Source organism: Onychomys torridus, chromosome 9, assembly GCF_903995425.1.
Source record: "Onychomys torridus chromosome 9, mOncTor1.1, whole genome shotgun sequence".
Classification (NCBI taxonomy): Eukaryota; Metazoa; Chordata; class Mammalia; order Rodentia; family Cricetidae; genus Onychomys; species Onychomys torridus.
The window spans coordinates 18,523,700-18,529,534 of record NC_050451.1 but is presented as its reverse complement, the minus strand read 5'-3'; positions in this window follow the sequence as shown (position 1 = coordinate 18,529,534).

Here is a 5,835-nt window from a genome sequence, read left to right as displayed (position 1 = left end):
GCCTCTTCCCAACCCCCACCCGGAACCGGACTCCACCTTTCCCTTCCACTCTGAACTCCTAGACACCCCCACCTTTTCCCCTTGGCCCTGGATCTAGATCCCCAGACGGTCTCTTCTGGCCCGATTGGAACCCCGAGCCCTCCCTCCGCGCCAGCCAGGCCGCTCCTGTCCCTGGTCCAGTCGGCGCCGCCCGCGGCCCGCCCTTCCTGCGCGGGGTCACCCCGGGACAGCCGGCTCCCCTCCTCCTGGCAGAGGCCGGTGCCCGGCCGGCCGGGCCTCCAAAGCACCCGCCTTCCCAGACCCTGGGCTGCGGGGAACTTCCTGCACAGACCCGCAAGGCGCCCTGCAGAGGAAACCACTGCCAACACCACTACCCCAGTGAATTCCAGGGATGCCCCAGATCCATGTTGCCACAGTCCTACAGCCCCTGGGCACCTCCCGTCCAGCGGCCCCTGCAGTCCTGAGACAAGCCTCCGAGGCACACCACCACTCTACAGCACCACTGCTGCCCTGAGGCTCCCTGGAAGCCGGGTTGGCTTGGCGAGAGTGAATGCCTCCTAGTCTGAAGAAGTCCACCACCCATCAAACTCAACCAATGTCTCCAGTCCTACCTCATTCACCTACCAAAACAACCAGATCTCAGCGTGGAGCACCAAGATTTTGTTGTTGTTGTTGGAGGTGGTGGTGGTCCCCGTCCCGCCCCCCCCCCCCCCCCGTCCACCCGTCCACCCCCCACCCCCACCCCACCCCCGCTAGTTTATTATGTCGATGGAGTCTAGAGTGTGCCCATTTGTGTTCTGTTTGCTTTTTGGAAGTACATCTATGACTATTAGTCACTGATGAGGAAGCCTGTTCTAAGACAACATACTGAGGTACCCTAGGCCAAAGGACATGTGACTGGAAGATCAAGGGGGGCTATGACAGTCCACACCACCCTCCAGGTACTGGGAATAAGTCTGCAGTTGCCACAGCACCCCCTGCAGAGGGCTTAAACAGCTCCAGCTGACACCCCAAGAGCAGCACAGTGACCTAAAGCCAGAAAGCACCTGGGGAAGTTTAGCTACAACTGCAGAATTGTAGGACTTTGAATGCTGGCATCTCAGATCTCAAGCTTTCCTGCAAATAGACCCTGTGATTAAGATTCCTGTTGGCTGGGCGAGGTGATAATCACAGCTTCTGTGAGGCTGACACAGAGAATTATGGGTTTGAAGCCAGCTTTGGGTATACAGCAAGTTTGACCAATGTGGGCTAAATAGCCACCATCTCAAAATTAACTAATTAATTAAAGAAAACCCATGCAGGAGACAGGGAGAAACATGAGCTAGCTTTCTTCCACAAAGAACATGAATGACACCACAGAGTTTATCTATTTTGGCGCACTGGGGGAAGTTTTCACACCCACTGTGGGCCATTCTAGGCAGTGCCCTGGAGGAAGGGTCATCTGTGTGTCCCTAGCAGCCAACACACAAGGTCCAGCAGCACCTAGGAAGCCAGATAACAGTTCGCCTGGGATATCTAAGTCGGCCAGAACACTCTACTCCAGAACACTAAAACCTCCCCACTGACTGTGGCCCTCAAATTTATCTGAGACTCTTTCAAGTACAGAGTCACAGACAGGGCTAGTTGAAGCTCTGATGCCTTGGCCCCACCTTAGTGGGGCATTACAATAAGGCTTGCCTTCTTGTTCACTTAGGGACGCCCCTATGAGACTGACTGTCTCGCAGCATCATTTTGGGGCATTGTGCCTGTTCTCAGGTGACACTTAAGCTACACTCGTATATCTGTGTCGGCTCTCTCATTTTAATGACATTTTCCATGCAGCATGTCACCCTGAATATGTACTGGGAGCCATATGAGAACTTGTGCTAGGTGACTTAGTTGTGCACATCTTCATGATATCTCTTGGTGACCCCAAGCATTCCATCTAATCAAAATAAAGATTAGGCACTCCAAAGCTCTGGTCCTGAGATGGCACTCACACATAGCATCTTGTACTATAAATGATATCCACATGTAACCTCTGGTTCTGAAGATGGTACCCACTGCAGCATCTCTCGATATCTATAGGACCTGTAGAAGAGAACCCTGACTAGAAAGTGTTGTTTCTAATTTATTTAAATGTAACAATGACAAACTGTTACATGGTAGGTAAGGGATATATTCATACTAATAGTTGCTTTCCAAGAGCAAAATAAAAAGTTGTTTTCCAAAGAGAATGCATTGTTTGCCTTAAAAAAAAAAAATGGCAGATTTCTTTAATGCCGATTTTAAAACTAAGACAGCCGTTGTAGTCTTGTTACTACCCCTTCGTGAAATATGCCTACATCTAGGTCCCAGTATAGCAAGGAAGTCCAGTTACACTGAGATTAAATTCAACTAGGATCAGGAGAAAAAATAAAAACTAACTATGGCTTAGCAGTGAGAAAAGTTTCTGTTGTCTGGGGATTTTAAAACTCTGGAAGTTTGGAAATGAAGGCTCTCTTCCATAAAACTTTAAATCCTTTTACTTTGTGGCTGCTCTTGAGTATCACACATTCCCAAGGTCCTCCAAGATGGTTGTGTTAGCTCTGATTGTATGGAAATATCTCATCCAGTAGGAAGAAAGAAAAATGAAACCCAGGGGACAAAGCATAAGAGAACATCCCAGGACTACCCAGGCAACCATGGTTGTTTATGCTCAATGCCCAAAAAAGATGCAAGTAATGCTGGGAAATGTAGTCTTCACTGTAGACCACCATTTGTCCAGCTAGAAAGTCTGTGTTATGGCTGGAATATGAAGTATCTAGGACAAGCTCATATGCCAAGTGGTTGTTATCTGGATGGAAGTTTTGCAAATGAAGAAGATGTGGGACCTTGCTGTAGGAAATAATTCACTGCAGTGAGTCCCTGTCTCCTACCTCTTCTGCTGTTAATCTATGGTGAGATAGAAACTCCCTTTGCCTGATGCTCTGCCACCAGGATGTTTATTCTCAAACACGTGGAGCCCAATGTCCATGAATTGACCCTCCAAGACTTAGTGTCAAAATAAACCCTTGCTTCTTCGTTTCTTTCAGGCATTTTATCATTGTAACAAGGAGACCAACTTCCTGGTCTAACCTTCTCTGTGAGAGAATCTATTTTTCAGTTGTGTGGTTTAATTTTGCTACTTTGGCTGAATTTCTGGAAATGATGGTGGAAGGCAATAATCCATAGTAACTGCTTACAAGGGGAAAGAACTCAGAACTGCAATTGGCTGAAGTGAGAGTACGTGTTAGTTACTTTTCCACAGAGATAATACCATAACCAAAAGCAACTCACAGAAGAGTTTATTTTGGATTACATTTCTAGAGGTATAAGAGTCCAGCATGGTGGGGAGGCATAGCAGCAAGTAGCAGGCATAGGGGTAGGAGGAAGAATTTGAGAGATCGTATCTTCCAAAGCAAACATGAACTAAAGTGAAGGAGTGAACTGGAAGCAGGTTGAGTCTACAAACTCAAAGACCAACCCCAGTGACATACATCCTTCAACAAGACTACACCTCATAAACTTTCCCAAACAGTGCCACTAATTGGGGACCAAGTGTTCAAATATCTGAGCCTATGAGGGACATTTCTTATTCAAACCACCACGTTCCATTCCTGCTTCCCATTGGATCATAATCATCTCATATTGAGAAATGCATTTAAGCAAAATTTGAAAGTCCTCGTAGTCAGTTTCAATCTCAGTTTCAACACTATTTCAAGTCCCAAGTCTCTTCTGAGGAACACGGTAATAATCTCTTATCTGTTGTACCTTGGAAAGTCAAAAAGCAAATTGTATACTTTGAAAATATTATATATTCCCATTCCAAAGTGGAAGAAGGGGGCATAGTAAAGAAATACTGGGTCAAAGGAAGACCAAAATCCAGCAGGACAAACACCAAATCCTGTAGCTCAATGTCTGATGTCTGGGTCTTTAAAGAGCTTAGATAGCTCTGCCCCTACAGTTTTACTGCCTACAACATACATCTGTTTCTTGGGCTGGTTCCACTCCTGGTAGGCAGATGTTTCATGGTTTTGGTGTATTAGAATATTATTTTAAGATGTGTTACATTTGTTTATGCTCTGGAATATTTGCTAAATGATGCAAAGATGTGTTGCATTCTTTTATGTTGCATTTGTTTAACTCCGTGAAGCTATATTATTACTGTGCTTGTCTAAAACAATTGATGGTCTAATAAAGAGCTAAACAGCCAATAGCAGGAGAAAGGATAGATGGGACTGGCTGGCAGAGAGAATAAATGGGAGGAGAAATCTGGAAGGAAAAGAAGAAAGAGCAAGAGAACAAGGAGAGGAGGATGCTAGGGCCAGCCACCTAGCCACACAACTAGCAACAGAATAAGAAAAAAAGATATACAGAAATAAGAAAAAGAAAAATCCCAATGGCAAAAGGTAGATGAGATAATTTAAGAAAAGCTGGCAAGAAACAAGCTAAAGCCAGGCATTTATAATTAAGAATAAGCCTCTGTGTGTGGTTTATTTGGGAGCTGGGTGGTAGCCCCCCCCCCCCCAAAGAGCAAAAACAACAACATTTTGGCATCTCAAACATCTTAAGGTCATCATTGAAACCCAGGATTCACTTTTTCAACTTCATACAATGGCCTCTCATAGCCTTACAGGGTCACCCCTGTCAGATGTTGCCTGGCCTCAGCAGCTTTCTGAAAACAAACAGGAAGACTCCACAACTCCCCCACTCTAGCATTGTTCATGTCTCTAAATTAGTACCACAAAGATGACATTGCCAAGTTTAGCTGCCAATTTGGCATGGACCCTTACCTACTTTGACCACATTAGCAGAAACTTCTGGATGTTGAAGTTCTTCTAGGAAAAACTCACTTCAAGTGTTGGGAACTTATCTGGGTGGGCACCCTTTTCTCCATTTCACTACAGAGAAGAAGGCCTCTCCTTATCTGCAAATCCCCTTAATAGTTAGAGGCTCTCTTTCAGCACATGTAGCTTTCTAGTATTCTTTTTTCCCTACAAAATGTATAGTTGACTTTTCTTTTTGTCCTAATTAGTCCTTTTCATTGTAGATCTGCATAGGGGAAATCAATAATAACCAAGTCACTGACTTAATATTACTACTTCTTGAAATTTCCTCCACCAAAGAAATTAGTCCATTACATTTTAATTTAGTCTCATGCAAGTTCTCAAGACATGGGCAGAGAATAAGCAGATTCTTGGCCAAAATGTTACACAAATGGCCTCTGGTTAGTTGCTGTTGAATCCTTGTTTCCCTCTGAAACCTCTAGAGCTGTAGAGCTGGGCCTCTACAGTCAGCTTTGCTCTCCCTACTGCTGTTTTCCAGGCCTCTGCTAGATTGGCCTATGAGGTCTCCTTACAGCATACAACCATTCTTATAGTCCAAAGTCTTACACATTCCTCCCAAACACAACATGGTCTGGTTCTTCACAGTAGTGTTCCTATCTCTGTTACAACTTCTGTGTGAGTTACTTTCCCATAGTTGTGATAAAATGCCATCAGAACTTATTATTTTGGTTTACACTTTCAGAAGAGATGAGAGTCCATCAGGGTGGGGAAGCCTGACAGGGGTTGGCAGCAGGAACTGAGAAAACACATCCTCTGCTGCAACCAAGATGCAGAGACAGAGCAAACTGGAAGTAGAGTGAGGCTCAGAGTCCACCCTCAGTGATGCACTTTCTCCAGCAAGGCCACACCTTCTAAACCTTTCCAGTGCCACTAACTGAGCACCAATTATTCAAATGCTTGAGCCTGAAGGGGATGTTTCTTATTTAAACTGCTACTGAGTACAAAACAGGTCGTTTATAGTGCATGTTACCTAGTCTTGACCTTTGCC